A 21,004-nucleotide genomic window follows, 5' to 3' on the forward strand; every position below is an offset into this window, starting at 1 on the left:
CCACATCTCCAGTGTCCTACAGATGAGCAAACCTGGGGGTGGTCCTGGCGACACCTAGAACCCCACAGATCCAAAACACTTGACAAACGCTAAGCAGAAAAACATACCAAAGCACGTCCCAATTAACTGCTGAAAACCACTAGCAACACCAAAACCTTCAAAGATCAAAAATGAGAAGCTTCAGCCTGACTCACAAAATCCTTGAGCTGAAAGACAATGCATCAGTGCCTTCAGAACTTGGGAAAAACCATTTCCAACCTAAAAGTACATACATGTTTTCAATCCTACATTACAGGACAGTAAGATCAAAGCATAGTTAGAGATGCCAAGCATCAAAAACGCTTCTGTATGCCATTGCTCAGAACCTGCCAGAAGATGTGCTCCAGAAAATCAAGGGTGGAGGGGCCTGCACCCTAGCTCCCTTGGTTATTCCTCTGCCTGCGGTGCTGGCTTCCCATATGTATGCTGAGTTCTAGTCCCGGTTGCCCTCTTCCAGTCCAGCTCTCTGCTGTGGCCCGGGAGGGCAGTGAAGAATGGCCCAAGTGCTTGGGCCCTGCACCCGCATGGGAGACCTGGAAGAAGCACCTGGCTCCTGGCTTCAGATCAGCACAGCGCAGGCCATGGGGGCCATTTGGGGAGTGAACCAACAGAAGGAAGACCTTTCTCTCTGTCTCTGTCTCTCTCACTGTCGATAACTCTACCTGTCAACTAAATAAATATAAATAAATACATAAAACTTTTTACAAAATCAAGCGTGGAAAAAAAAAAACTCTGAGGAAAACATGAAATGCAAGATCAAGGAGCACCATCAGCAAAGAAGTGAACACATTCCTAGAATGATGGGGAACAGAAACCCCAGGGTGACAACATCCACAAAGAGAAAAGCATCTTGAATCCACATTGGAGCAACTAGGAGGTGGTAGGGAAACATTCACCAAGAAAATGAAACTGAGAGAAAGTCTGTTAAGTATAGAAATGTTTATGAGACTGTAAGACAATGAAGAAATATGAGGATTCTATGAATGTTCAGCAAAATGACCTAAGAAAGGGTCAATATGGGGAGCAGGTGTTTCACGCATTGGTCAAGATGCCACTTGGGGATGCATACACCCCAGGGCAGAGGGCATGGGTTTGAGTCCTGGCTCCAATTCAGATTCCACCTTCTTGCTCATGTGCACCCAGAGAGGTGGTCAGAGAAGCCTCAAGTACCTGGAGCCCTGGCACACGAGTGCTAGACCCAAATGCAGTTTCAGGCTCCTGGATTCAGCCTGACCCAGCCCTTGGCTGCTGCGAGCATTCAGGGAATGAACCCAGCAGATGGACAATCTCTCGGCCCCACTGCCTTTCACACAAATACGTTTTTTTTAAAAAATCCAAGTAACACAACTCATTGTTCAAGAGCATCATGATAATTAGCACTGGTCTTGATGATCAAGATTCCTTATGGAATTACAATGATGTAAATGCTGCATACTCAACTAAGCAAACCCTGACATATCTGTACTAGGGCCCTGGAGGGACAACCAAAGTTCATTGCCTAGTTGGCAGTGGAGAGTCAGGGGGGAGAGAGCTCCATATTTCCCCATGTTGAGAAGCACAGCACCAGCATGTGAGTTAAGGACCAAGGTGTGGAGCTCAAAAGAAAGCTCTGCGAGTGAAAAGGATGATCCCTGAGAAGGAACGGTGGGAGAAACACCAAAAGGCCTTGATGAACATATGTTATAAAAGAATAGGAGTTTCTGAAACGATCCATTCTTACCTTAGCAAACTCAGAGAGCCTGTCATCACTCGTCAAAGACTGCCGACTTGCACAAGAAGCACAGTCTGAGGGACCCACGGCACCCTTGCCATCTTCAAGCTCGTTACATTCACCAGCACCTTCCCTGTCCCTGTCGAGCTCCCAGTCAGGGAAATGCAATTCACCTAAAAAGGCACAAGTTGCAACTTACTTCATTTCAAATCATTAAATGGTTTACAACTATTTGTATTCTCAGTAGTTAGTATAGCCCTGTTCCTGAATAAAGGTTAAAACTACATTCAGACAGTGAAAAAGTTATCCCTGGCCTCTTTTCTAGTCACTTGGTTTCTCGCATCTCGTAACCCCACCCAATCAAAGTTAACCACATTTGTTAGCTCTTGGATACCCTTGCCGAGTCTCCATTGCCTGTGCAAGTAACTAGCTAACTGTGCATGTTGTATTTACCTCCTTTCGTACAAACCATGATCTTTTTCACTTCACATCATTAAGGTGATTGTCCTTACCACTAAACAGGGAATGCCCTCAGTCCCAAATGTCCTTGTAAAAGGAGGATATTTTCAGCTCAGAAGACCCAGCAGATATCAAAGGAAATAACTCAGCCAAGTGCAAAAGCAAAAAGGATATTGGCCATCTTCTAGAGAGGCTGTCTCTACAAACCTAACTTGCTCATATTAAGCGTAAGTCGCTAATAGGAACGGTGAGGATGAAAAGTTACCAGCTTACTTTGAGTGCATTAAGATGTCTAAATAGTCTAGTTAAGCTATCTCTTTTAAGATTTGGAAAAGTACATGATTTCTACAATTCTTGTCTGTGTCTATCAACTGGGGTGTGTCCTTCAGGGGATGCCTCACCTCAGAAGACCTCTTTGGGAGTGTCCACGGGGACTGATGCTGTCACTGTAATGTACTGGGGAGACATTGGAGAAACTCTAAAACTTTCTGCAACACACAGGAACGTCCTCCTCCTCACGACAGAGGTATCTGGACCCAAGCGATAACAGTGCCAAGACTGAGAAACCCTATTTTCAACTGTCTAAACCATGAGGCAACACAAACTACTCACAGCAAACAAAACTGGTGAAAGTTACACTCCCATCACACATGCACTGTTCTAGTCTTGTCCCAATAACCACAAGTTAGCCAGGCAGTAGTGTGGGTGTAGCATTCGGTAGGAGTTCAGAGAACTGGCTTTGAACTCAAGGGGATCTAACAATGAACCCCAACAGAGTTTACACATCCAAACTCAAGTTGTTACCAATAATACCAGTCCTAGCTCTTAGTCGTTACTGTAAGAAACGTTACATCAGAAAGCATTTCGAAAGGCTTGGCATACAGGCTAAGCCTCACAAAAACATCAAAACCTATAATAACTTTGAGAATGAATTCTTCACCCAATAATGAATCCAATATGGAACAAAACCTGACTTTCTGACAACATTAGAAACTTACCATCACTGGCCCCATCTTCTAGACCCAAAATATCCCCGTTCCAAAGCCTCTACATTCTAGAACCGTGTCCATTATCCCTATGTGATTCAGAGTGTGTCTTCACTTCCTTTGACACATCGCTTCCATTGGAACTCCAAGTTACGTCAGTCAACACACTGTTACTCTTCGAAGTGAGAGTTTCTGACAATGAAAAAAGAAAACACATCAGTATGTCAGCCACTGTGGTCATTTATCTAAAGGAAATTGTAAGCATGCTACTTGCCACAATCACAAAGATACAAAACTCTGACAATACTGAAAGCAATGTCTTATGTCCAATCCTCTTGCCTCAAGTTTGAAGAACAACCTAAGATTCTTTGAGTTAAGGCCAAGCTACAACAAGAAAAAAAAGGAGAACTGGCTGAGATAGATTATCAATTGATAGTAGAAATGAAAGATCTCCGTGAGTGAGATCCCAGGGGAAAGAAGGAGCCATCCAAGAAGGAGGTACCTTCTTTCTCTGAATGCTGGAGAGAAATTCCGCTTGAAGGATGGCCTTATCTAAACAAGGGCAGAGTTTGTGAACTCCAGAGGCATCCATACCCTTAGCAGCTCGTCACAAGAGCCTCGGCTGATCACTGACATCATAAATAAGAGTGTCAATTGTTAAATCAACAACAGAAGTCACTGTGCACTTGCTCCTCCTGTAGGACCTCTGTCCTTAACGTGGTGTACTATGAGAATTCACGGTAACACTAGCCTTCAAACATTACTTTCCACTTTGCATGTCAGTGTGGGTGCAAGCTGTGAAAATCTTTACTGAGTATAGAGTTGGTCTCTATATAAAGATAATAAAAAATGAATCTTCATGAAGAATGGGATGCGAGAGGGAGTAGGGGGTGGGGTGGTTTGGGGGTGGGAGGGCAGGTAGGTGGGAAGAACAGCTACAATCTGAAAGCTGTACTTATGTAATTTATCTAGTAAATAAAAGCTTTCTATAAAAATAGATACTAGATATTAATAAATAGAGCACAGATATAATAACAATAATAATAACAATAATAATAATAGAAAGAATCAAAACAGACTGAATGCTCCAACATGGGAAGTATTGCATATAGCAGCCTCCCAGAATGACAATGACCTCAAATAACACCCTGGCTCAGAATCAACCCTGAAGACATTCTGATGTGGCTAAAACACCTATGAGAGCATGTCAGGCATGGGAAGACAAAACACTGTGGCAAACAGGGTTCCCCATGAAGCACTTCTGTGGGTAGACCCCAAGAGAAAGAAGTGGTCATCCACAAAAGATACACTTTATTCAGAAGGCACAAAAGAACTTCCTCTTCCCCGTGGCCCTGTCTAAATATGGAAGGAGTCAGTGGATTCCACAGGCTTCCACAGCTGAGGCAGCTCAGGTCAAGATCCTCAGGTGTTCGCTGATGTGCTAATTCTGAAATTCTCAACAGGGGTCACTGTGCACTGACTTCCCATGCAGGACCTCTCTGCTCAAAGAGTTGAGGTATGTGAGTTAACAGTACCACTTGGTCACAAAGATCTACCACACTTTCACGTGAATGACACCATCTATGGATTATAAGCTAGAAGAATGTCTCATGCTTGCAAAAGTCACACCGCCCTTGGGTTCTTCTCCAAAGTTAACTCACTCCACCGCAACAGATACTATAGACATACCTAAGTCAAATCTCAGAGAGCCTTACTTTCATTGAATTCAAAAGCACTTTCATCTCTTGTTTGTTGTAAAAACAAGCCTGCCGGTGTTCTAGTGCATAGTAGGATAATAATACTTCACCTAACATACAGTCTTTTCTCAAAAGCTAGAAGAAAGACTTCTGAATGTACATACTACAAAGAAACCTTGAATAGGGAAGTGGTGGATGCGGATGACCTAATATGATCATTTAAATGTATGCATGTAGGGCAATATTACATTATACCACATCAATATGTACAGCTACTCTTTGTCAACAAATAGAGAAACACATCAAAAAGGAAATACATCATTGTTCAGTGAAATGCATCTCCAAATGCTCACTCTTTTTCATAGAAGTATATGCCATTCCAAAGTTTCCAAATACGTATAGTATTCAGCCCGTCATGTTTTGTTGATAAGTTCTAGGTAAATTCTACTCCTGTCAGAGAAGATGCCCCTAAAGGAGACAGAGGAGGAAGAAAGGTGGGAGGGCTGCTGTGAAGTTAGGTATGGTGGGAGAATCACTATGTTCCAAAAGCCGTGTTTAGGAAATGCATCAAGTTGGTATAGCTTCCATAAAAGGTGTCTGGGAAAAACTGGAAATAAAATAATCCAGGATTCTATGGCTGGCTGTGCACTGTGTAGAGAAAATCAGTGTCTACAGGGGCTCTTTGCTGTACACCCAGGGCAACGCTCTTTCCGTCTTTTCTCTAGAAGATCCCACTTGGGAAGAAATTATGGACATCTAGTAGTCTATTTTCCTGTCTCGTCTAGTAGTAGAGGGTGCACTGCGCTTCCAACAAATCCAAGGCTGATGCTTGCTTTTGTGGAGTGGGAAGTAAGGGTGTGACAGTCAAGGGATACTCTTAACAAAAGAAACATGGGTTGAGAAGGAATTTAGCCTAATGGCTTAGATGCTTTGATGGTGAGTTCCGATGCCCATTTCTCATATCAGAGTACCTGGTTTTGATACTCATCTCAGGAGCCTAACTCCAGTTTCTTACTAAAATACCTCTGGGGAAACAATGGTTCCTATAACAAGTTCCACGCTATTCACATGGGCGACCTGGTTGGAATTGCCAGTTCCCAGTTGCAGTCTGGCACATCTCAAGGCACTTGCAGGACTGGGAAGTGAATTAGCAGTTGGGAGCTCCTCTCCTCTCTCTCTGTCTCTGTTCCTTTATAATGTTAAGATGGGAAGAGTGGCAAAGGCCCTGCCAACTCGGAAACAAAATGCGTTAGTTATAAATGAAAAGGCTGTTATATTCAGCCACACACAAACCTTAATTCATGCATGGCAAACCAAGATAAAGGAAAAACAAATACCAACTAGGAAAGTGTAGGTGGTCTGCCTAGTATATCAAAACGAAAGAAACCTAACGTACACATTGTTCTTGGAAACGAGGGAGAAATGGCCAACATTCCAACAGAAAGATGGGCAAAGGACAAGGACAGTTGACAGGAAAAGGGACACAAGTGGCTTTTCTTCCAATGGAAAGAGCGCCACCTTTCTCCTGTGCAGGGCAATGCAAATAGAAACTGCACATCTCTCATTTGGCTACAATTCAAGTACTTGGCAGCATATATTGGAATAAGAAGACACTCCTCGAGGAGTGGTAATGAACATGCAAAACCATGCGACCTCTATCAAAGGGGAATCTAGCAATAGAGTTCTACAGTAGATCTGCCATTTGCACTGGCACTGTCACTTCTGGGAGTTAACTCCACAAGTATAGGGGCATATGTGGTTTCTGTGTTTGTGTTGCTAACACTCAATGCCTGAGACTGGATAATCTGTGAAGACCAGAAATTTATAGTTCTCACACCTAGAGCGCCTGGGAAGTCCAACATCAGGGCATCAGCATGCTTTGTCTGATGAAGGTCTTACTATTGCATTGTCACATGGTGCAAGGCTGAAGGCAGAAGGGCCAGAGAGCAAATCAGCTGAACACCACATGGAGCCTGTTTGACAGGGACCTCAATCCCCGGTTTCAGTAAGGCCCAGCCATGACCGTTGTGGGTATTTGGAGAGTGAATTAGTGGATAGAGATTCTCTCTCTCTCCGTTACTTTGCTTGTGTCTGTCAATGTGTGTGTGTGTGTGTGTGTGTGTGTGTTGTGTGTGTTTCCACATCTCAAGAAAACTGAACGAAGAATCCATCAAAGCCAACCATTATTCTACAGTGAATACTCTAAAATAGACAAAATTCACAGTCTGCTCAGTTCTTTAGAGGTGGACTAAATGCTGATATCATTTAAAGATGATGGTCCTCTTTCTAGAACACAGAAGGAAACAAACTCACCCAAAGCCTAATGACCCTCATTGTATTTTTATTTTTTAATATCTTTCCTGATTTCCTTGGAAGATTTCTGGGTTCATATTTCATATTTCTTGATTTAGTATAGAAAGGTAGAGTGACAGCGAGGGAAAGACAGAGTAGTTTCCATTCCCTGGTTCACTTCCCAAATCCTGCAACAGCCAGGGCTGGCTGGACTAAGCCAAAGCCAGGAGCCAGCACTTCAATCTGGGTCTTGGAATTGTGTGGCATTTTGTCATCCGTTGGGGCATAGTCTGTTTCACAGGTGCATCTGCAGGCTCTTCTATCAGAAGCACAGAGGAACAAGGACTCCAAAAGGGGATATGAATGCCCCTTGTGGTACTTTAATCACTGGACCAGATGCCCACCACAAGAGTGATGATTTATTCCAGTCGATGTCTGCTAAGTCCTTTGTATGAGAGCAAATTAGGAAAAGCAAGCAAAAGGAGAGAAGTCACTTTCCCAAAACTGGCTTAACGCACAGCATCACAATGTTCACCCACAACTTCACTTCAACAATGGCCAAGGGCAAGGACAGACATTTCTCCAAAAACGAACAGCACAAGAGCTATATTGAAAGGACACACTATTATTGGTCATTGGCCATCACAAATCAAGTCTGCAATGAGATAGATACCCCTTCCAAACCACCTCGAGGCTATTCAAATTACCATGAACCTGCTGTTGCATTCTCAACGAGCTATCTAAAAGAACTGGAAACAAGTTTGAAAAATATTTACCCAGAAGACTTCACAGGATTCACACTAGCCAAAACACAACCACAGCTCCAGTGTCCATCAGTAGATGAATGAATAAACACAATATGGTCTACTCGTATGATGGAATTCAGCATGAAGTAGAATACAAGTACTGATACGGGCTACCGCATAGGCAAAACTTGAAACCATGGTGCAAGTTGAGGGAATCCAGACACAGCAGAGAATAGTTTATAATGCTAGCTCTATGAAACATCTAGAGCATACTCACAGACCGAGAACTAATTGGCAGTTGCAATTGCTGGGGGAAGGGAGACTGGAAACTGGCTACTACTGGGTTTCGAGCTTGCTTTGCAGGTGATGTGATTCACTATTAGATGGTGGCCGAGGCGGTGGTGGGCAGGACTAAAGCTCTCAATAAACTTGCATACAGCCTTTTGGGAAAATTTTTCTGACTGCACCCACCAGTGAACTAGGGCCTCTCTGCTGCTATAGATTGGCTGGTCAAATTATTTTACTGTTTGAAAGGCAGAGTGCCAGAGAGACAGGCAGGGAGGAGGGAGACAGGGAGGTTGATCCAGTGAAACACACGAAAACCCCTTCAGCTGAAACCCCACAGTATCCACTGTGAACCAGACATGTCCTGTCCCCACAGCAAGTAGGAACAAAGTACAGCAGGTGGTATTGAACACACAGCAGGCCATCAGTACCTTTAGAGCACACCGCAAGGTGGGGGTGCACAGGATGTGTAGAAAATCACTCTCTAGGCATGACTGGTAGAAAGGGATACTTTGGTGACTTCAGTGGAAGAACATCTACCAGAGTTGACCAGGATTTCCTTCTCAAGAATTCTAGGTCTTGAATCCTCCCCCAGAGAATTATCAAAAGCGATGCATGAGAATCTACAAATTCAGTAAGACGATCAGGTTTCTCACAAGAAACTTTACAGGCCTGAAGCGTGTGAAAGCTTATCTTCACATAACTGAAGGAATAAACTTCCAACCAAAATGACATCTTCTTATGGACAAGTTAAGGGACAGCATCAGCATTAGACCTGCCTGACAGGGAAGCTCTATTGCCCTCTCCTGGAAGCAAATCGACACTACATGGCAGCAACACAGAACAACCAAAAAGTGGCAAAGCGCCCCAGGGTAAGAGAAAAGGAAAAGACACATACAGGATCTTCACTACCGCCATGGAATAGAAATCACTTTTACAACTTGGAATGAAATTTAAAGTAAAATCACAGAACTTGCAATGACTATACGGATCTGATGTGTATTTTGTAGCAAGTCATTTGGAACTACATTGCTTCTATGTGGATGAAGTGGAAGTCTAAACTAAATGTTTATAGGTGTGAATAGTTTATAGATTCCCATTGCAATGTGTCAGTAGATACCTATAGATGATGCACAAAAGAAAATGAGAGATAAGAAGTCATTAGGAGGGGCTGGCACTGTAGTGTAGTAGGTTAAGCGCCCGCCTGCATCAATGGCATCGCATATGGGCACCAGTTTGAGGCCCGGCTGCTCCACTGCCTATCCAGCTCCCTGCTAATGGCCTGGGAAAGACGTACAGCCTGGAAAGACAGTCAGTGATGATTCAAATCCTTGGGTTCCTGCCACACAGGTTGTTGACCCAAATGGAGTCTGAGGCACTTTATTTGACTTAAGTTTTGGGGGACTGAACCAGCAGATGGAAAATCTCTGTGTCCCTGCCTTTCAAACAAATACATAGGAATTCTTTGAAAACAGAAAGCGCAATGGATGGCATGGTGACATCATAGGTCAAGGCACCTCCTGCAGTGCTGGCATCCCGTATGGGTGCAGGTCTGAGTCCCGGCTGCTCCTCTCCTGATCCAGCTCTCTACTGGGCCCAGGGAAAGCAGTGGATGATGGCCCAAATGCTTGGGCTCTGGCACCCGGTTGGGAGACCCAGAGCAGGCTCCTGGCTGCTGGAATTGCATCGGCACAGCTCCAATCATTGCGGCCATCTAGGGACTGAATCAAAGGATGGAAGAACTCTATTATCTATCTATCTATCTATCTATCTATCTACCTACCTATCTATCTATCTACCTATCTATCTCTGTCTGTCTTCTTCTGCCTCCCTGTAACACTGACTTGAAATTAAATAAATAAATCTTACAAATGTACCCAAATGACTCCTGGCCTCGTTCATGACTTTCTTAATTCCCCAGTCTTATCGGTTGAAGCAGGGAGGACTAGGGCTCTTCCTATTGCTTGGAGGACATGGAAAAGAAAGCAGCTCACCCAAAACTCTAGGGATTACAAGCTAAGTCTAATGCCAAGTCCCTCACTTGACTCCCTAGCGAGGAAAATGATTTCGCCCATGTCCTCTGAGATTCTTTCATAAAACACCAAGCAAACCAGACCTGGAAGGAGTCTATTTCCTCAGGCATCCTTAGTATTGCACTCTTCTAAAGAGGCTGGACAATTTGAATGAGCTCAGACCTATTTTCAAATGGATGCCACTCTCTGTGGTCAGAATGAAGCTTCCTAGCCAGTATTTGATCCCCCAGCCCTAGTGATTTTCTGTGAGGTCTTTTGCTCTATCGATAAGGTGGCCTGTTTCTGGGGCCCTGCATGCTGCAGATGGGAGATCTGATGCCAATTTGGGGGCATGGCTTTCAGGTGAGCTCTCTCACCTTCTCCTGGAGTTCTTGGACATGGCTGCTATCATAGCCAGAGACACTGAACCCGTATTCGGGGAAGATGCGCTTTAAGCTGTGACCTCCACATCTCCCGAAGGGGCAGGATCCACGACTCAAGATGCAGTTTAGAGTCTGTTGGGTCCCTAACCTTGGCTTTTCATGGGTCTCCATACCTTGCTTGTTTCTTAGGGGTTTTCCTGAAGGAACATGCTAGAGTGTTTGGAAATGATACGAAAAGGAGGTTTGGGACCCAACTGTCTCTCTGTCCGCAGGCTTAGGGCCCTGTCTACATTCAAGTCTCTTGAGGGAGCTGAGGAATGGCACTGTGTTTGTCTCCTTGTGTACAGTTAAGGGGATGATATTGTGGCAGCAGCCCAGAGGGGCCTTGGCATATCTTCTTAAGGGAAAGGCTCCACAGAATGGAACTTTGAAGATGTGACCTCACTTCCTTGGTGATAGAACTTACACTCTGATAGCAACAGTCCTTAGCGGCTCACTTGATGGGAGACGTTCAGGAGAAGACCATGTTCTCTCGTTGCTGCCAATCGTTGCCAGGCTCTGGCCTTTTCCGGCGCTTGAGACATTGGCTCCGCTCTCACACGGGGTGTCTGTGGCCTCTTACTGCAAGGCCACCCCAGGGAACAGAACAGCCCAGGAGGCAGCCACAGGTAGCGGAACAGTCCCGTCCTGGCAGGGGATCACCTGTGACCCCATCTGGGTCTTCTTTGCCCCTCCCTTCACCATGACAGTGGCAGAAGAAGAGGGGCTCTTGCTGCCCAGCAACACGATTCACGTGTTGGAGCCTCCTGTGTCTTGCGTGTTCATACCCTATTTTGTGGACAGCTGGTTGGGCAAGTGGGTGTTGGGGGACCTCCTCTTGTCTTCTGGAGACCTCTCTGGCTGCACAAGGGTACAGAGGCCCTTACTTTCCCGACCTGGGTAACAGAATGCCTCATGGGGGGAATTATTCTCTGTGGGGACAGCCAAGCACGACACTGATGCCTCCGGTCTGGGCTGCCACACACTCTCTTTGCAGAGCTCCACACTGGAGTCCACAGACAGAACACATGAGGAAGCCACAGGCATCGTCAATGGACACGTGAGTCAGGCCAACAACGTGGCTAATGCCGGTGTGGAGGGAGCGAGGGGCCCAGGAGTACCCACATGTTGGGGCACGAGATGACCACGGTGTGCCTAGAACCACATCCTGAAGGGAGGAACGCCCCTGGCTTTTGGCCTCGTGATCTCCCACTCAGTGACTGACCCCCATCCCACTCTCAAAGAAATCTCAGCCCCTTGGCAACTGGGTGTTGGGAAACTCCCTGTTCACACAAGCATCGTGCGTGGCCATGGTGCTGAATGTTTGCCCACCTAGTCCAAGAATCCTGTGCAGTCCTTAGTCAGCTCCACTGCCTTCCAGGTCTTCTCCAAGCTTTAGGACTCAGTGATCCCACCAGGAAGGTTTTCCCACACAAAAGGGCAGAGGGTTCAACCAAAAGGGTGAAGATACCACATAGGACTGGAGCCTGGCCCCCACCTGTTCTATTCCATGGGACGACATTGCCCCTGTGGCCACACTTGCATGGCTGCTGGGAAGCACTGGGATTCAGCTGCATTGCCACGGCAGCGGTGCTGTAGGACACAGACTCACTGTCTCTCACGGAGCACAGTCAGCTAGGCTGCTCAAAGCACAGGAGCCCAGGTTGGGCAGCTCTCCCAACAGGAGTCGCTGTTCCCATTTCTGGTGGCTGCATGTCAGGGCATGGCCAAGGTGATTTCTCAGGAGGGCTCATTGCCATCTCCATCCACAGTTTCATTTCCTATGCTCCCCTGGGCTTCTCTGTGCCCCTGTCGCATCTGCCAATGAGCACAGCAAGGTAATGGGATGGGGCCCACGCCATTTCTGGGGGTAAGGTCAATCACCTCCTTGCGGACTACTGGCCCAACTGCAGCAGTCACACTCAAGTGCTCTGGTGTCAGAACAACCCCACGTGTGTGTTGGGGATGGGGGCCACAATTCGGCTCTTAAAAGGCAGTGATGCCCTGCTGAGGACAAACTCCAAGGACCAGGCTGGCTGGGGACTGGCTCTACACATGTGTCGTTGTAATGCCTCAAGTCAGGTCACTTGGCAGAACGCCTGTGGTCATTACGCCACAGGCAGACACCTCTGACTATGGCTCTTTTCAGGATCTAGCCTCCCCTGGGGCTTCATATCCTACTCCGCCCACTTGTTTCCATTCTGCAGTCTGGTGGCAAAGCAAATCACACAGTTGCCCTCATTTCTAGCTCCCCCAAGGGGCACGGAATCATCTTTCACTGCTGGCCCCCTCGCAGGACTTTCTCATCCCTCAGTCCCTGTTCAGCCTCTTGGCCCCAACTGGGGTTTTCTCCCAACCCGGGTGTCTGCTCCCCTGTGCTCCCTGGAACTGCCACTGACTCACATCCTTTCTGGTCCTCCCTAGTATGGAAATGGGTCCATGCTCTACTTGGCAGAGGTCTGTGCCATGCGGACCCTACAGCCAGACACTAAAGAGATGCTGCTGGATGCCCTGGTCCCGGGCCCCCTGGGAAAAAGGATCTGCTACTTCAACACCTTCCTGTGTACATACAGCGACTTCTCCACCATTCCGTATTACTTAGACCAGATATTCGACAGGTGGGTAGCTGCCTTTCAGCACTGCGGTGATGCAGAGATGAATCTTACATGTTTTAGATGACCGAAGCGACTTAAGACATGGCGGGCATGGAACGGGTGCCTTTCTCTGTGGACAGGGCTACTGGCACATTGCGTCACACTTCTTGATTTCCTTTCTCTGCACCCTCACGAACCAATGTTTCTACTCAGGTGGGAACCGGCCATGTGCCTCTATGGTTGGAAAACCTCCCAGATGGCAATCCTGCTTTCCCCTTTTTCAAGAATCAGAAATGTTTTCTTTCACAGGCAGAGTTAGACTGAGAGAAAGAGAGAATGTGTCCTTCTATCTGCTGGGTCACTCCCCAAATGGCTGCAAAAAGCAGGGCTCTGGGAAGCCGGGCTGAGGAGCCTGAAGCTCTATCTGGCCCCCTCAGGGGTGCCAGGGGTCCAACTACTTAGGCCATCATCCGGCACTTCCCCAGGCTCATTAGCAGGGAGCTGGACACCAAGGACAACAGCCAAGACTTGAACTGGCCAACCCTGATATGGCTTGCCAGCATCACATGTGGGCAGGGGCATTGGAAGCTGCTATGCCTTCGTACCGGCCACATTTCCTACTTGTTCCAGCTGCTCCTGTCCTTGATATATGCACAGAACAGCTGCCCTCAGGGTTGGTAGCAGTTGCCCAGACCCCTCATCGACCTGGCAGGTCTACAAGGAATCATTCACTCTACACATATATGGGAAGCCCTTCCCTTGTGCACTTTTCCAGACACTTGCCACAAATCCAGTGAACAAAGCATTCAAGGGCCTCACAGTTGTGGGGAATCCGACCCTCACAGCCGAGATCCTATACAAGTCCTGTCCTGCAGCGGCAGAGCTGAGGCTTGCTGACCTCCTCTGGGAGTAGCTGCAACGTCCCCTACTCTGATCACAAGGAGAACCCCATGTCCCACTAAGATGCGGGGAGATTGGGGTGCAGATGCGGCCTTCTGTCACTCGAAAGAATGGCAGGAAAATGAGGGCTGAGGCAAGGCAGAGGCAGACAGTAGGTGCAACTCCAACTTCTGGCCCCACCACATGCAAAGGAAGTGCTGAAGAGCAGTGCTATGGATAGGAGCAGACACGTTCTGCAGAGGAGCGGGCATGTTGGGGCTCACAGACAACACCCACATAGCCATGCCCAGGGCAGTTGCTTCCAGCTTTGCCTACCTGACCACCCAACCCAACCCACCATGCCAGGAGCAACCTACTCCCAAGTCTGCTCAGAGCCAGAGCCTAGGGGCCTCCACCTGAGAAAACCATGGGAATGAATGGGAAGGCACTGAAAGGAACATGAGAAGGAAGCCATCCAAAGGAAAGCTACTGCCGGCAATGCCAGAATCCCTTGTGGGTGTTGGTTGGTGTCCCTGTTGTTGCAGTCCAGATTAAGGACCCTGCTCGGGGGTCTGGGAAAACCAGGGGAACATGGTCCAAGCATTTGGACCTCTGCCACCCATGTGGGAGACCTGGATGGAGCTCCTCACTCCCCGCATGAGCCTGGCCCAGTGCTGTCCACTGCCCATCCGGGGAGTCAAGCAGTGGATGCAAGACCTCTGCCCCGGTGTGTGTCTCTCCCTCTCTCTCTGTAACTCTTGGGATTCACAGTCAAGAAATCGCCTTGGAAAACAGCAAAGCATGGCATTGTCTTTCAGAAGCTAGAGTTCACCGGCAGGCTCCGTGCCCCACCCCACACAGGGAGTCCTGGAAGGGCAGCAAGCAGGGTAAGGTCAAGTCTGACTCTGCTGCCCACTCTCCTTCCCCAGGAACATGGCTCTCTGTTTTCAAAGGTGCAAAGCCAAGTACAAGGCCGAATTCTGCGATCGCACGGATCTCCCGCTTCTCAAGATGAAGGTCGGATCCAAGCAGGTCCGCTTGCCCAGAGGAGACCTGCAGACCCATGCGTGCTTTCTGCGTGTCAGGATGGCCTACCCAAATCCCACACAGGCAGAAGCAGTCGGTAAGATGCACTGCACTCCGCGAGATTCTCTCGGTGGGCTTTGGGGCTGGAGCCCCTTTAGAGGCAATGGGATCGCGCCTGGCTTTGGAGAGGCCATTGGAAAGTGCTTGATGTTGCTGACCCTTTCTCTTCTCCCAGCTCCTGCTCTATTTGCCAGGCTGCAGTCATGCCAAACACTGGCTTTAGAGCCAGATTCCCCACTGCTCACAGAGCTAGAACCTCTTCTGGAGACAGGATCCATTTCAAAACTGAGGCTGCCACCATGCGCAGAATCAGCACCAAAGACAACTACCAAAGTCTCCTGCGCATGTCCGGGACCTGCAAACAACCAGCCTCGCAAGATGGCTAGCATCACCACATTCCCCGCCAAGCTGCTGGCGGAACAGTTCACACTGATGGACGCGGTGAGCAGCGGGCTTGTCTCGGCAGGGCCAGGCCCGAACACCCCTTTGGCACCAGCCTCCCCACAGCTGCCCCGACCAGAATCCAGTGGCCTGGCTGCAGTTCAGGCTTCAGGTCCCACCACCTATGTGACTGGACCAATGTCTTCACTCCCAAGGCTGCCTTTCTCCCATGGCTGGCAGAGAGGGCACCCAAACCACACCAGCTGCACAGTGACTCTCCAGATCAACTGACATGGGCCTGGCAGAAAGTAGGGCTGGATCTGACCCACAGGGTACTGGACGGGCCTAGGTGGAGGGCATCCAGGTCCACCCACTGCCTTCCCATCTGCCTGCGATGCCACAGCTGTCCTGGGTCCTAGCACACATATCCCAAACAGTAAGCACCCTGTTGGAGTTTTCACAGGGAGCAGCACTGGCACAGGGACAAGGACTCCAGGGCAGATGCCGAGAGCAGAAGGATGAGATACTGGGCGGGATGCCTGGGAGCACACACCTCTGTCTCTTTCCTCAAGGCTTGGGAGGGTTGGGATCTGGGCTGGCAGGAGCGAGGCGACCTCAGTGGCAGAACACATAGCCCAGCTGCTCCCATGTTGGGGAGCTGCATGACAAACTACCTGAGCTGCAGCTTCGAGCACTGTCACTTGCCGGGGTGGCTGGGCTTCACTGCATTCGAGCTAGGCTGGCTGTGCCCATGGGATACCCTCTTGCCCCCAGGAGCTCTTCCAGAATGTGGTCCCCTATCAGTGCCACAGCTCCATCCGGATCCAGCAGAACAAGGAGGTCAATGCGCAGCTGCCCCCTACTGTTCTCGCTGTCATCATCCACTACCACCACGTGGCCCATTGTGTTACTACCACGTGCTTGGGGGACCCCAGCATGAAGGCAGCGGACAGGGCCCGCGTGGTGGAACACTGGATCAAGGTGGCCAAGGTAAGCTGAGGCTGTCCCAGGGGCTCCCTCTCTGCACGGCAGGGACGTGCCACTTTGCTTCCTCAGCTCTCAGGTGTACAGTCTGTGGTCACAGATCCTGCCCAATCCCTGGGCTCTTGGGATCCACGAGGTGGCCTGATCTCACTCACTTGTCCCAGAACTACATGCTCACTTCCCGCCTAGGCCCCTGACATGGGTTGAAACCAATCTAGCCCATGTGAGCGTGGCTCAAGGGGGTCCCATCACTGACCTGCTCTGGCTCCCTGGCCAACTCTCTGATGCATGAGGGGGATGTCAGCACAGCTGGCTGAGCCTGGCTCAGGTGGGGCTCCAAGCCACCTACCTGCCATTCATCCGCTCCCTGCCCTAGGAGTGCCTGGCTCTCCGGAACTACTGCTTGGTCCACACCATCCTCTGCGCTCTGCAGAGCCACCCGGTACGCCAGCTGAAAACAACGTGGGGAGAAGTCTCCAGGTGGGTGTGCATCCCTCAAAGCACCTGGTGGACCCGGGACTACCCTCAGGCCTAAGCACTAATCCTCCAAGACTCAGAGGCTGGTATCCTGGGACACAGGGAGAGGCGTGGACTGCCGGGGGCAGGGGTGGGGAGCACCATCTTTCAGCGGCCCTGGGACATGAGGACTGGGTTTCTGCCTCAGGATGACATTTCCATTAGTCAGGCACATGTGGCTTCCAAACTACATACTTGCGCCTGTGCACCACGCAGCACTGGACCTGCCTGGGCACTCCAACTCTGTAAACACTCACACACACACACACACACACACACACACACATACACACACACAATCAAAACAGAAGATACTACCAGGCAGGGTGGATCCTCTGATCTTTGTTCTTAAACCAAAAGGGTTTGATCCACCACCTCACCATTCCTTCCAAATATCTCCTGGTTTTCCCCTCACAACAGAAAAAGTGCCAGGAAATTTCAGCGTCTTTGCACACAGGACAAAAAAGTCAACAGAGATGTGCCCATGAAGGTAAAGTGGGGGTTTAGGGACTGGGGTGAGGGCTTGGCAGGAGGGGAAGGGGTGTGGCTGTAAGGGCATCAGGGCAGAGGGGAGCTTTTGGTGTCACTGAAAGTGTGCTTGAAAAGAAAACCTGGGGTGTGCCTGCTAGGACAACAGGCCAAGAGAGGGCTGTGTTCACAGGTCGAGGGATGCAGTCGGGCTCAGAGGGCAATGGGAATGGGCTGCAGCAAGAGCAGCTTGGCTCTCAGAGGGGGCTGTGAGCACCCACAGGTCTCTGGCTCCCATGCTGTTCCTGCTTCCCCCAGGCTGTGAGGTGGATGCGGCAGCAAGGGCTTCCTTCCATCTGTGCTGGGGCCCTAGAGGTCCTTTGGAAACCAGGCCTGCTACAGTGTTCTCTGTTGCAGCCTTCCATGGGGAGGGCTGCCAAGCCTGCCCCACACATTGCACAGCTTGGGAATGCCAGGGGCTGAGCAGTCCAGTGGGATGCCAAGCATTGGGTCTTATTGGCTGCCCTGGGAGCAGAACTTCTGTCTTCTCGAGGAGAGAAGCAAGCAGCATGAGCCTGTCTCTCAGTCTGCACAGGGAGCCTCATGTGCATCCAGGGAGGCAGGGTATGGGGTGCTGGGCCTGGCTTCCTCTCAGGGACACGCTGAGGCACAGGTCAGTCAAAGGATACTTAGGGCAAGGGGGACCTGAGGTGGGAGGGGAGGCCAGCGCCCTCTCCAGCTGAGGAGCAGGCACAGGGAGGTGTGGTCAATCCTCCAAAGCCACCTTCCCGGTGGGAGCTGCATGAATCCATACAGAGCACGTTGTGGGAGGAGGGGAGTGCAGGGTGGGCATTATACCAATGGAAGTGAGCCAGACATGCAGGGCTCAAGGTGGTTTGCACAAATGTGGGCCGGTCAGGAAAGGACTATCTCCCTGAACGTGACCCTGACCCTGGCAGATGGCGATCTGCAGGTTGCCCGCCCGGGAGAAGAACCCCCAGAGAACACAGATGCGGCAGCGGCTGCAGAAGAAGGCAAGTGTGCCTGGGGGGGGGCAGGGGCTCCTGTCTCCCATTGGGGGCCCATGTCAAGGGAGCAGGGCCTTCTGCCTCCCTTGTTTGCCCACGCCCATCACCACAGTAGCTGAGAGACCCCAGTTGAGAGACCAGAGCTGAGGGCCTGAGCTGAAGGGCTCCCAGCAGACTTGGGCCTGAGCTGGGGCTGGCACCCCACAAGCTGACTTGTTATCATGCCATCAGGGCTCCCAGGGTTGTCCAATTCTAGAGGCAGTTGGCTGGATGCAGGGAGAATTGGGAAAGGCACTTTAGGGGCGGGGAGCTTCCCAATGGGGAATGTGGCCAGGGCTCCAGCAGCTGGGGTGGAGTGCATCTCAGGGGCCGGGCCTTGGTGGCACCTGAGAACAGCTGCTCACCACCACCACCACCTCATGGCACAGGGAGCCGTCCCCTTCCTTGGCACTTTCATCATGTATCTGGATAGGCTGGACATCGCCATGAAGGACTTCGTAGATGTGAGTGAACTTGCCATGGGTGGGGCAGGCTCCAGGACCCTGAGGCTTGGGGGGAGGGTCCTGGGCTGAGCTCTCAGCCCCCAGCTCCTTGCTGCCCATGTCTCCGGAGGCCTCACAAGCTGTCCCAGGGAGGAGGGCTCACCTGCATATCCCCTCTGAGTGCGGGAGCCTGCAACCAGGTGCCCATCCCTGTCCCCCAACGGTTGAAGCTGCATAGCCAGAGTCCCTGACTGCAAAGCTGCACAAGGTCTTGGCTGAGCCTGCTCAGCCTCTGAGTTGGGTGGCACCCAAGGGAAGGAGAGAAATTGGGCCCCTGTGAGGTCAGGCAGCACCCACATGCCTCAGTCCACCCATCCATTCCCAGGCCTCACTTTCCCTGCCTGCCATCAGACATGGTGGGGACAGCAGTTCCCTGAGCCTCAGCCACCATGTCCCCTTCTGCAGAGCTAACAGCCTGTCCCAGGGACACCTTCTTTTCCTTCCTCTTACCCAGAGGGGAGGGCCAGGGGCTAGTCACAGGCCAGGGGCTGTTCTGATGGACTCTGCCTTCCAGGGAAAAAACAACATGCTGAAAATGACAAAGGTGAGCAGCTCTGCCCTATCTTCCAGGCACAGAGGGGATGGAGGGGTCAGAGATGCCCTGGGCAGAAAGCCCAGGCTCCAGCCCATGCGTGTCTGTCTGCTCTCTCCACTGGGATGGATACACACAGAAGGAGGAGAACATCCCTAGGGAGGCTGTGGCTAAGGGACTGGAATCCAGGAGAACTTCCTTCCTGGGCGAGGGGCTGTGTGTATGCTACTCAGAAGACAGCTTGGAGCCTGGAAGGGATGGCCAGGGAAGGCTTCTCTAGCTAAAAGACCCAGAGGCCAGCCCCCTGCCCCTGCCACAGTCTGCCCCTCCAGCAGTCCCAGTGCAGGCCTGTCAGCATCCTCTCTGCCCCTCTTGCCCCAGGAGATAAAAGTTCTCCAAGAAATGCAGCGGCTCCAGGTGGCAGCCAGTCAATATACTTTGCTGCGTGACGCAGAGTTTGCACTGTGGTTCCAATCCATGGAGAGGCTCAGTGACACTAAGAGGTGAGTGCTGGGCAGGGATTGCGGGATGTCCAGGGTGGCAGATGGGGAAGGTTCTCCTGTTGTGCACTGAGGAGAGGGCTACCCATGGCTCCTTGGTCAGCAGAGGGCCTTACCCATGGGCAGTGCGGGGCTCCAGGACTGCGGCTGCAGGGCGGGCCCTGGAGGGAGCCTGAGATGAGCAAGAGTGCACGCATGGCTGCTTCTGTGTCCTGCAGCTACAACCTGTCCTGCCTACTCCAGCCCCTCTGCTAGAATGTCCACCTCATCCTCAAGGCCAAGAACATCAGGCCTTGGAGAACATCAGCATGACTGAGTCCCCCATGCAGGCAGAGAGTGGGGGCTGCAGAGTTCATCTGTGGGCTCGGGGACTGCACCGTGACACTCGCTCCGTTCCCCGCCGACCAAGCAACAACCCAGTGCCTGGGAGACTGGCCTCCCTCTCTCAGATGGGTGGTCACATCATCACCAATTTCACGGATTCCTCCTAGATTTTCCTATGTATATAGTTCACCATGATTAGTACCAGTTGGTTAGGCCTTTCATTAAAGTAGTATACATGGTAGACCATGAGTGTCCTTCTTCCTCTTTATCCCTTCCCTGCCCTGCTAATTAGAGACCATTCTCTAGATCCACAGACAAAGACATTCATGCAGATTCGAGAGGGGTGTGTCTCCCCATGCAAGGATGCCACACCATGAGTGCTCTTTCAGTTCTGAGGCTCCTACATGGAGCCCCATGCTGTCTCATGGAGAGAGTCCCTCAGGGTCTTTTCTGAAGCGCAATTCATACATCCATCGGTATCTGGCGAGAACAACGCTCTCACTGCTTCTACACTTGCTCCC

General features: G+C 50.3%; 1 long non-coding RNA gene across 50 annotated transcripts in view; it reads right to left on the bottom strand.

The window, feature by feature from the left end:
* The window catches only part of LOC138850245 (uncharacterized), a 514,649-nt gene that overhangs the window by 21,965 nt on the left and 471,680 nt on the right, over window positions 1-21,004 (bottom strand). For 49 of the 50 annotated variants that reach the window (XR_011389934.1, XR_011389944.1, XR_011389950.1 and 46 more), the window contains 2 exons: window positions 3,208-3,387; window positions 1,760-1,923 (listed from right to left, as the gene is read on the bottom strand). This is a non-coding gene — a long non-coding RNA (uncharacterized lncRNA). The remainder of the gene's footprint in view (window positions 1-1,759; window positions 1,924-3,207; window positions 3,388-21,004) is intronic. The other variant, XR_011389975.1, reaches the window with a different exon arrangement.

This window comes from Oryctolagus cuniculus, chromosome 6 (assembly GCF_964237555.1).
Source record: "Oryctolagus cuniculus chromosome 6, mOryCun1.1, whole genome shotgun sequence".
In the NCBI taxonomy this organism is placed as follows: Eukaryota; Metazoa; Chordata; class Mammalia; order Lagomorpha; family Leporidae; genus Oryctolagus; species Oryctolagus cuniculus.